This window comes from Benincasa hispida, chromosome 3, assembly GCF_027475165.1.
Source record: "Benincasa hispida cultivar pf3 chromosome 3, pf3_genome.v1.1, whole genome shotgun sequence".
Classification (NCBI taxonomy): domain Eukaryota; kingdom Viridiplantae; phylum Streptophyta; class Magnoliopsida; order Cucurbitales; family Cucurbitaceae; genus Benincasa; species Benincasa hispida.
In genome coordinates this window covers 20786884-20798926 of record NC_143480.1, presented here as the reverse complement: position 1 = coordinate 20798926, position 12043 = coordinate 20786884, and the positions used below count along the sequence as shown (strand labels likewise).

At 36.2% G+C, this 12043-nt stretch overlaps 1 pseudogene; it reads left to right on the top strand.

Annotated features, from left to right (window-relative positions):
* LOC150037118 (uncharacterized) overlaps positions 1-11589 on the top strand; it is a 29977-nt pseudogene extending 18388 nt beyond the window's left edge.
* The last annotated feature ends 454 nt before the right edge of the window (positions 11590-12043 follow it).

Genomic DNA, 12043 nt, shown 5'->3' with positions numbered 1-12043 from the left:
ATATTGTCATCCTAGTGAAATATTAATTTCTTCAAGTAACGGTGTTATAAAGAGAAATTAATTATTTTGTGGTCCAAACTATGTATAAACTCCTTTGTATAGGATGCCCCCACTAACATGTCTTTACATGAACAATATGGTTCATATTGTTTGTAACACTTACATCACATGTAACAATTACAAAGTGGATTGTATCCACAGCGTTACCAAGATAAGGCACCCAACCTTCATCCATCAACTGCAGACCTTGTAGGTTATTACTTGGACATAAACAACCTGTATGTCAACCACGTACTGTTCAAGTGATATCATATAACCTTGGATCTTCGTTTATTGAATTGAATTGATGTTGTCTAAATATCAAATAAAATACCTATAAATTTATTAGATAAATAATTTGTGTTAACAAAACGACAAACCACGAGATACACTAAATTTAGAACATAAATCCTAAAAGGTTTAACCGTTTTTTTTCTTCTACCGGACATTAGGTTAAGGATCCACAGATGGAACAGGCAATTAGTGCAGTCACAAAGTGGAAAGATTGTTTGAGCTCACATCACTTCAGCTGCCTGCTCGTTCTCTTTCTAATCCTGTCACCGACTTTGCTATATATCAGTGGCATCTCCGTCTTGGTCATGCTTCTTCTGAAAAACTCCGTCATTTAATTTCTATTAAAATTTTGAATAATGTTTTCAAGTTTGTTCCTTTTGATTGTTTAAATTGCAAACTTGCCAAATAGCGTGCGTTATCTTTTTCCCAATTCAGTTTTATATGTGATCAACCTTTTGACTTAATTCACTCTAACATTTAAGGTCCTGCTTCTACTTCTACTCCCACTAGTTATCGCTATTTTGTTATGTTCATTGATGATTACTCTCAGTTTACCTGGATATATTTTCTTAAACATCGTTCTACCTTATCTCAAATATATATTGATTTTGCTAATATGATTCTGTCACACCCCGCTTCAGATTACCCTCTTAATCTAGATGAAGCGGTGACTGCAGTAGTTACTAACCCTTTTGTTAGCACTTACTGCCTATCGAACCTATTGAATTTGCTCAAATTCTGAATACGTACATTTCATCAATATACTGAACAAATTAACTCAGAACTTAACACATTTACATTACAGGTTTTATAGCATTTCATACATGAATATTACAACTTAATGAGCCTCATCTAGGATACTAGCCCTTATCTGACAGACACATGTGTTCTAATTAATACAGGTCTTCCATTAAACTTCATTCAACCTGACTCTTTAAGTGGCAGAGCAGCAACAGATAAGTCTTTTGGGAACTGACCGCTACCTGAAAGGAAAACATTTGAAAACATGAGCTAAAAGCCCAGTGAGTGACTAACATTTAAATCATAATTTTCATACATAAATTTGATATTAAGACTAAAAGCTTTATCTAAAAACATAAACTTGCCAACTATTATTCATGCCATCGTCAACATCACATAGAATTTTTCTTACTTTGCTAGACTATGCCTTAGTCTATTAGTCTAGAGTGGCCCTTTTGCTCACTCCTTATCATTCTTTACTGCATTACTACTTAACTGGGAAGGAATCCTTTTGTTCACTTCCTAAAATCATAACTTTCATCCTTAGTTGAGAGAGAACCTTTACTTAATTCCTCAACGTCAATCCATAGCTAGTGTGGAGTGATCTCGACACTACCAATAACAACTTTTCTTTCATTCATGTGATTCTAGTATAAGTACCGTCATACCTTAGGTACTATACACAGATACCTTCTCCGTGTACTTCAGAATCGAGCTACTCGGATACCTTCTCCATGTCCTTCAGTATCGAGCTATTCAAATTCTAAGACAAAGCTTTAGTACCTTATCCGTGTACTTCAGTATTGAGCTATTCAAATTCTAAGACTGAGCTTCAGTACCTTCTCATCTAGTCCTTTAGTACAGAGCTACTCGTACTTAACTTGCATATTCTTATCTCTTAGTGACTTAGTTGCCCAAAAACATTCTATACTAATGCATCCTCATGGTCATTGAAAAGCATAGCATAAATATAACATTAATGTGAGATGCGTTGCTTGGTAACTATTTGAGAATAGTTGTCATAAATAGTTTTCAGTAAACATGCATTGCTAAACATTCATAAGCATTAGCAATTTACTTAAAAAATTTAAAGCATTTAGAGTCACTCACAGTCTTTGGCAATCCTCTTCATGTATATGCTCACTATGCGTTGAACACTTAGAAAAATTCTTAGGCCTTAACTTGACTAGGCAGCAATTTCATTACCATGCGTCCATGCCTTGCATCCATGCCTATGCGACCAAGCTTTCAGCTCACGCCTATTGCCCATCGCATAACAACCTTTGTGTCCATCGTTTAGCTTATGCATCCATCTTGTGGCACATCAACGCATGCCCCATGCGTTCGTCTAGTTTCGCCCATAAACTCCAACGCAACCTTGCGCCTATCGTTCAGCTCGTGCGCCCGTCCTGTGGTACATCAACGCATGCTCCATGCAGTCGTCTGGTTGCGCCCATAAACTCCAACGCAACCTTGTGCCCATCGTTCAGCTCATGTGCCAATCTTGTGGCACATCAAGCATGCCTCATGCGTTCGTTTGGTTGTGCCCATCGTTCAACTCATGCGTCCGTCTTGTGGCACATCAACGCATGCCCTATGTGTTCGTCTGGTTGCGCCCATCGTTCAGCTCATGCGCCCGTCTTGTGGCACATCAACGCATGCCCCATGCATTCGTCTAGTTGCGCCTATCGTTGAGCTCATGCACCCGTCTTGAGGCATATTAACACATGCCCCATGCATTCGTCTGGTTGTGCCCATACAACACTTGCTTACAGATTCAATATGCGTTGCATAGTCTAATGCTTCTCAGTGCGTCCTTGCGCCAATTTAACCTCCAACGCATGCGCTCAACATCATCGTCAAGCCCTTAAAGCTGCTTGCTTGTTCAACCCATGCAACTACCTGCTTAATTAAGATTCTAGGTTTAACTTACAATTTTAATAACTAATTTTCCAGGCCTTTTCTTAAGAAATTTTCTTCTACAAACATTCTCTAAAATATCTTAGCAAGCTTAACTTAAAATTTCAGCTCAAAATTTTTCGTGGTTGTGCTGGAATCCTCAGATCATAAAGATTGGCTCTACTTACCCGAGAATTCGACCTCCAGCCGGATTCTTCATACTTCAGCTTGATTCCACTAGAATCTCCCTCCGACATTTCAACCTCGACAACTAGACATACTCAGGGTTTGAATGGCTTTAGAATACTTCATTTGCACGAGCAAATTTCTCCAAACCTCTGTTTGAAGTCGAGCTTCCCTTTTTTAAACTGGTAGCTGTATGTTCTCCTTTTAACATCAAGTTACCACCTCATCCTTAAAGGATATTATCAAACCTGAGTATGACAGTTGGCCTAGCTGATCAATCACCAAGATGATCTTTGACAGCTGGCCTAGTTGATCAATCACCATCCAAGATGATCTTTCCCTCTTGGTTATCGACACAAGGGTCAGCTCCCCAGCCAACGCTTGCAACCACATGGCTGCATACCTCCTCTTCAATGCATCGCCCAATCTGGCTAACGCATAGCTCACTTAGAGGCCATTGCGTCCCTTCTTTGGTCGCATACTTCTAAGCCAACGCATGTCCTAACCCATGCATAGCTGTCTTATCATATCAACCATGCGTTAGGCCTTCCTCGTTTCATAGTATAACTTTAGCGTGCATCACATACTCCATCGTCTAGCACCCAGCGTCCATCGTCTAGTGCCCGATGTCTATCATCTAATGCTCAATGTCTATCGTCTAGCGCTCAACGTCTATCGTCTAGCACTGATGCCGATCGTGCAGTGCCAACGCCTCGTCGCTTATCGCTGTCGTCCAATGCATAGCGCTATCACTTAATGCGACCCTTCATATCGCCTACCGCACGATTGCCTACCGCATCGCTTAACTTCGTGCATTTGCTACACGATCACCTACCTCATCGTGTAGCGCAACTTATTTACTACATGATCGTCCAGCGCCCAAATACCCTCGCAAGCCCCTTGGCTGCCGCAAGCCTTATCAATGCATCATGCCTTTCAACTCATGCGTTCATCCTTAGTACCAACGCATAGTTTATCCTTGCCTTCAACACTTAGCCTCTACAAGCCTTGGTTGCTACACATGCAACCTCATGCATCCACACTTCTCCATCAACGCATGCCTACACTTTGCTTTCATATTTAGCCAATTTTCACTTGTTATATTATCTAAAACTCATCCGACTAAGTATTTCTAATACTTAGAATTTTCTTCCTCCATCTTCCTACTTTCTTTACCTCCTTTCATAATTTTACTTAACATGCTTGTTACTCACTTTTGTATGAAAAATAGAGTACAGGGTTTACAAATTCACACTCAATTCTCTCATACAATCAAGGCTCTTCGTACAGATAACATCTTGGAGTATAAGGACTTTGGTCTCTTTTCTTTTCTCACCCAGCAAGGCAATCTTGTTCAGCGCTATTCTCCTCATACCTCTCGATAGAATGGACGAGCAGAATAAAAACATCGCCAGATTTTGGACTCTATTCGAGCTCAACTTCTGCCTACCTTCTTTCCTACAAAATTTTGGGGAGAGAACACTCTTACTTCTGTCTACACGATCAATTGTCTCCTTTCGTCTATCCTTCACAATGTTTCACTATTCGAATAGTTATATGGTACTCCTCCTGATTACTGTAATCTCAAGGTCTTTGGTTGTGCATGTTTTGTCCTTCTCCCTTACCATGAACATGCAAAATTAGAACTGTGTGCACGTCTCTGTTGCTTCCTTGGCTACGGAACCGAGCACCAAGATTTTCGTTGTTAGGATCCTCTTTCTAACAGATTGCGTATCTCTCGTCATGTCACTTTCTGGAAACATACAATGTTCTCTAGTCTCTCGACCTTTCATGCTTCTCTTTCAGATCCTCCTTTTTCTCTTCTGATGGTTCTGTTGATCTTTTCCCTTCATCTTCTCATGATACTGAGCTCAAGCAATCTGAGCCCATCTTTGTTGATCCTGCTCCGCCATCTGTCTCACCTGTGGAGTCTGAACTTGCTCCTAATCCTGCTTCCCCTGTTTTTCATGAGCGCACCAAGCATATTGAGAATGACTGCCACTTTGTTCGACATCATCTACAGAATAAGACCCTTCTTTTATGAGTTGTTTCCACTACTGAGCAACCAACTGATATTTTCACCAAAACTTTGTCCTCCGAACACTTCCTCCAGCTGCTTACCAAACTCAAGATGATTTCTACTTTACCACCTTAAGTTTAAGGGAGGGTGTGAATGTATCAATATATTTAGTTGTGTAGTTAGAGATATTTTAGGTTTGTTGAGTTTTCTGAGGGTCTATTTCTGATCTCTTAGTTACTGTATTTATACCTCCCAAACTCTTTTGTAAAATATATCTCATGTAAATACATTGATAACAAGACAAACATTGGCTTTCATCTTAATTAATTAAATAGTAATTTAATATCAAATATTAAATTAATCACATACCTAATTTTAAACATGAATCCTATTCATGTAATTAATATTTAAATCAATATTTAAATATTATAAACTCTCCAATTTCATTTAATTTTGATAAATTAAATGTTAATTAATTATATCAAATATAATTATACAAACCCTAATTTGAATTTGAACTATTCGAATTCAAACCCTAAATTTAATTTGAACATTTCAAACTGAAATTTAATTTGAACACTTCAAATTGATATCGTTCCAAATTCACTCAATTTACTAATTCAAGATGTTCATGTCTAGTAGAGAGACCTTATGAACCTACAGATCATGAGCTCCAATGATTTGAGATTAATTGGCTAAAACCCTTTAGACCGAATTAATCAATATTTGTTAATTATTGAGTCACATCACTCTAGCTCGATAGTTGCACTCTCCTCACTGTAGATATATTTGTATCCACTTGATTTAACCATAATCAGTAAGTCAACTTTCACAAGTTGTTCGTAATAACGTTGGGTCAAATGTTGTTTTACCCCCAAAGTTACGTCTTGCTCCTTAAGTTTCACCGATCCTCTAATGAATTATTGGTTTGTGACCCATTCACTAAATCGGATCCCTCTCGAGCCAATGAAAGGTGTGACCCTTGTTCAAGACTTGGATTCAACACTTAAAAGAACAACCTTCCTCCTATCCCTAAATTGGTTAGGCGTGAATTCCATTTTACACCCTATGTCCCCAACTATCTACCTGATCTTACCCCTGAAATGGGAGGCTTATTGAGATGGAGTTTTTGAGCCAACCCTCATCTATGCAAATCTAAGGATAATCACGAATAAACAGGAGTTCATAGTTAGTTCAGGATTAAGATCGAGTTACCTAGGTCATCTAAGCGAAATAGTAAGTCTTAAACAGTAAACAACGTTATAAAATAAGAGTGACTTATTTTTTAGTCCGGTCTTACATAAACTCATTACATAAGACGCCCCCACTCCTCATGTCAATACACGAACGAATTAGGATCACTTCAGTTGTAACACCTTACAACAGATTGTAACAACTACAGAGTAGGCCGCATCGATGGTGTTACCAAAAAAAGGTACTCAACCTTATTCATATACTATAGATCATTTTGGCTATATACTCGAACTTGATCCATCTTTTTGTCGCCAGATAAAGTTCAAGTATTCATATAATAGCCATGGATCTTAGTTTATTGAATTTAGTCTTTACAAGTGCAATTTACAAATTCAATAACAACTTTATTGAAGAAATATTGAATAATATCTTTATTGATAATAGAAAATGTTTAACTCTACAAACTGTGAGTTTTAGGACATACAACCCAACAATTTATGTATAGTGTTATTATGCTAATTGATATATTTGCCTGGTTGTTTGATTTGATAGTTTTACCATTTGGTTTTATCTTTCCCCTTCCAACCTCAAAAACTAAGTTTGAACTAGCAACATTTTTCTTATTGATCCTTTCTCCTTACCTTAGGAACAAATCCAAACTCATTCAATCCATTCTCATTCTTTAACTTGTTATCCAAAATATTACAATGTGGTAAAAGTTTTTCTTTTCATTGGCTATATAGTCTGCTGCTTGATTTCAATGTCACAGAATTTGTGCAATTATTTTATTTTGGGTTTTACTGAATATTGAGGATGCAATATTCTTTATGTATTAACATGGTAACCTCTATAGATTTAAGTGCTTATTGTCTGTTTGTTCTTTTGCCAAAAGCTTGTCAAGAAATGAGTTATTATGGTAAGATTCATCGATGAATCTTAAACATGACATCAGAATTTCTTCTCAAACTAACTATTTTAGATTAAATGTTACGGACTAAATTTGATCATGTGTGTGCTGTAGACTTTCAGATGGACAATGGAAGTTAGGAACTTGAAAGGAAACAGATGGGAATCCAAAAAATTTCATAGTTTTAGATGTTTCATAATCCTCTTCTTCCTCAGGTTTCTTTCTTTTGTTGTGCTTGATTTCTGATGTAGTCACTGTTAATTAATGACCGAAATTTTGTCATCAATGTTCTCCATGCTTGGTTCACTCTTCTTTACCATTGCCTTGTAAGTTTGGCAAATCTTCCGAGTCAAAATTTTCACAATTTCTTTATTTAGTTAGGGCTTTATTTGCTTGATTCACTATTATTTATGTCCACATGATGCTATATTGATATATATTTTATATATTTATGTAGGTCAATGGAATGATACATTGTCAAAGCAAAAGCGAATCAACGACAACCACATGATAATATATTCTTGAGCACTTGATGAAATGTGTATTTTGAGAGCTAATTTTTGTTTGGTAGTTACATGTAGTGAATACTTTATCTAACTTGTATCGTTTGAACAACTTTATAATATGAAATTATTGTATATTTTATTTTGTAATTTTAATAGATTATGAATGGAAGTTATGATATTTGATGCACTATGAAGTATTTCATGTGTGTGTTTCAATTAAAAGTGAGTACGTGAAAAAAGTTATATCATTTATAGCAAGAGTAAAAGTTATAGAAAATTTATATAGTAAAAAAGAAATGCTATCAAAAGATTATTACAATGGTATTAGTAATTATTAAAAAATAAAATAAAATACATTGTTATAACATATACTTACAGTTCTAAATATTATATTATAGTCTTGAAAAAAGATTATTATATGTTAAAGATAGTACATTATTTTAACTATATAAAGATATAATAGCTTTGATAAAAAAGAAATGCTATAAAATGTTTTTATAGCTACATATATAATTCATATCTTCATACTCTATAATAGCATCCATTATAGCTCAAGAAAAACGCTATAAAAAGTCTTAGACTTTTAATAACATGGGTTCTTAGGACCTTCGAAAAAGACTATAAAAGGTCTACCATAACTTTTTTTGTTAGCTATCGTACCTATTATTTCTTCTAGGCTGGTTCGAACTTCATGGACTTTTATCCCAATTGTTCGAATTACTTGAATCTGGTATTTGATGCTCTGAAGGACTAAGTATGGGGTTTCACCTCCAAAATCTAACACTACGAGAAAAATGAGATCTCCCGACGCCTAAATAGAGTGTCGGGAGTTGGGTCGTCGGGAGAAACCGTCTCTTCCGACGCCGTAAAGGCTCGTCGAGAGCTCCCTGGGAACTCCCAATGTCATTTCTTAGTTGTCGGGAGCTGGGTAGCGTCGGGAGAGGAGTCTGGTTTAAACCAGACCCCTTCTTCCCCATCTTCCCCATTTTCTTTTCCCCCTTTTCCCTAAAACCCTAATCGCCACTCCCTTTCTTCTGCCTCTCCTTCTCCCATTTTCCCCTCACTACCGCTCCTTCTCCCATTTTTTCCATTCTTTTCCACTATTCTCCCTCCCTCTCCCATTTTCCCATCTTTTAACTGTTGTCGCCACCCCCTCTCTCCTCTCCCTCCCTCTCCCATTTTTCCCTTCCTTCCCCACCACCGTTCGCCCTCCCCCCACTCCTCTCCCTCTCTCTCCCATTTTCCCCCCTTTTTCTGCCGCCGTCGACGCCCTTCACCGCCGCTCCTCCCTTCGGTCAACAGCTGCAATCAACTGCCCACCGCCGCCGTCGTCTCCTCGTCTCGTTCAGCCACCGTCGCCACCGGTAATCTTCTCATTTTATTTTATCTTGTATATTTATTTAAATTATTATTTCACATCCTTTTGTACAAATCATGCCCATTCAAATGTGTGTACATATTGTCTTCACTTTTGTTAAGATCTCATCAATTTTGCATCATATATTTGTTTTACAATTCTCTGAAATTCTATAGAGTAATTTTATAACGAACATGTCATAATTCGTTAGAGATAAACATTATTACATTCTTTTAAATTTCAAGTTGATTATAACACTATCTTTATGTCTAAGAAATGATATGATATTGGTTATTTGGAGCCTAAACATGCATGATTTAACATTTCGAACTTTCCTTGAAAGGAGAAAAAAAATTAGTACATAGATGCTATGTGCTATTTTTAATATATGAACTTTTTTATGCTTATATGTTTGTGTCTAATAAATCTATAAATCTAATTAATATAAAATAAATCTTTAAACCTCCAATTTGGTACTTAATAGATCCCTAACATATTTAATATTTTAAAAAAGTTTAAAGAATCTACTAGACATAAAACTAAATTTTGTGTCTAATAGAAAATTAAACTTTAAATTTTGTGTCCAATAGGCTTGTAAATTTTAGAAGATGTTGAATAGGTGAAAGGCCTATATTAGACACAAAATTGAAAGTTTGGAGACGTACTAAATAAAACATTTGAAAGTTGTTAGACAATTTAAACGGTTTAGGGACCTATGTGTTTATTTTGCATTAAAAAATGAAAATTATGGAATTCAATGCTTAATAATACTTTGTACTTTGTCCTCCAATCCAAGTTATTGTTTTGGATTACAAGTTGGTCAAAAAATATTTATTTTTAAGGATGAATAAAAAATGGATTAAACTAAGGAATAAGTTATCAGTGGAGTATAGAGAATGAGTATCACAATTCTTAGATATGGCAAAGATTCATGTTAATGATTCTGGACGAATAAGATGTTCATGCAAGAATTGTATGAATTCAATTTGAGAAAAGATAGATATTGTGGAACGACATCTATTAACATATGAAATATCTAGCTCATATTGTAAATGGGTATATCATGGAAAGCCAGTAAACTTATCTAAAAGTCATACAAGTCATTCAATATAGGATGTTGAAGTAGATAGTATAGAGAATAATGCTGTCGAAGAAAATGAGATATTGAATCTTATAAATGATTTACAAGTTCCAATTGAAAACAAAAATGCAAATGAAGGAAGGATTGAGAATGAAATTTCCTTTAATGGTCAAGAAAGAGATACCACGAATTTATTCAAGGATTTAATGACTGAAGCACGTAATGAATTATACCCTGGTTGTTCGCAATTTTCGTCCTTGAACTTTTTAGTGAAGTTGATGCATATCAAAGTTCTCAACGGCTGGAATAACAAATCATTTGACATGTTGCTGGAATTGTTAAAAGCAGCGTTTCTAGCTGGCACCTCTATACCTACTTTCTTTTATGAAGCCAAGCGAAAATTGCGTGATTTAGGCCTAGGTTATGAGTCTATTCATGCGTGAAAATATGATTGTGTATTGTATTGGAAAGAGTTTGCAGATTTGCAACAATGCTCCGTTTGTGGTGAGTTTCGGTACAAAGTTAATGATGGCAAGGGTAAAAAAATACCACATAAGATATTGCGTCATTTTTCATTGATACCGATATTAAAACAATTGTTTGCTTAAAGAAGGCGCTTCTGACATGAGATGGCATAAAGATAAGCGAGTTGAAACGGAGGATGTATTGCGACATCCAGTTGATGTAGAGGGATGGAACCATTTTGATCGTGAATTTCCTCATTTCGCTTTAGATCCTCGAAATGTTCGTTTGGGATTAGCTTCAGATGGCTTCAATCCATTTGAAAATATGAGCACTTCTTATAGTATGTGGCCTGTAGTGATAATTCCTTATAATTTGCCCCCTTAGAAATGCATGAAGGAAACAATCTTCTTCATGTCTTTGCTTATATCTGGTTCAAAATCTCCTGGAAAGGAAATTGATGTTTACTTGCAATCGTTGATTGAAGAGTTGAAAGAGTTATGGACAATTGGTGTGCGAACTTATGATTCTGTTACTGGTGAGTTTTTTCAACTATATGCTACTTTATTATGGACAATTAATGATTTCCCTGCGTACGGTGACTTATCTGGGTGGAGTACAAAAAGTTATCAAGCATGTCCAATATGTAAAGAAGATAACTCGTCCTTCGGGAGAAGAGGAAAAATATCATTTATAGGACATCGACGTTATCTTCCAGAGAATCATAGTTGGCGTCGAAGTAGACAATATGATGGAAAAGTTGAACGTAGACCTCCACCAGTCGTAATGAATGGAGAAGAGATCTTACAACAAATAAATACGACCATTAGGGGCGTCAAATTTATAGACGCTATCAGTGGAGAAAAAGCGTATTGCACATTGATACATTCTCAACAATTGTAAAGAAATAACAGACTATCGCAAGTACGTTTCAAACTTTTTCCTTTTCTAAATTCTAGGGTATCTCCTTTGATATAACATTTAAATGATCAATTTTGTAGGCAACATTTGAGGTTAATTCGTCGTGAAGATCAAAGCACCTCTGACTTATATATAAAACATCAACGCAGATTTTCCGATTGGTTCAAATCTCAGGTATACATAGTCATTTTGTAGGCAACAGTTGAGGGATGATTCATTTTTCGTAGTCATTTTTAATGTATAATTAATTATCAGGTTTTACAACGGTGCGAGAGAGAAGATATCTCCAATGATTTCTTTTCACTTGCAATGGGACCTTCGTCTGAGGTGCGCTCTTACAATGGATGCATTGTTAATAGGGTACGGTTTTACATTGTTGAGCGTGATAATCGTTGAGCTACACAAAATAGTAGAGTCCTAGTGGCCGGGGAGATCA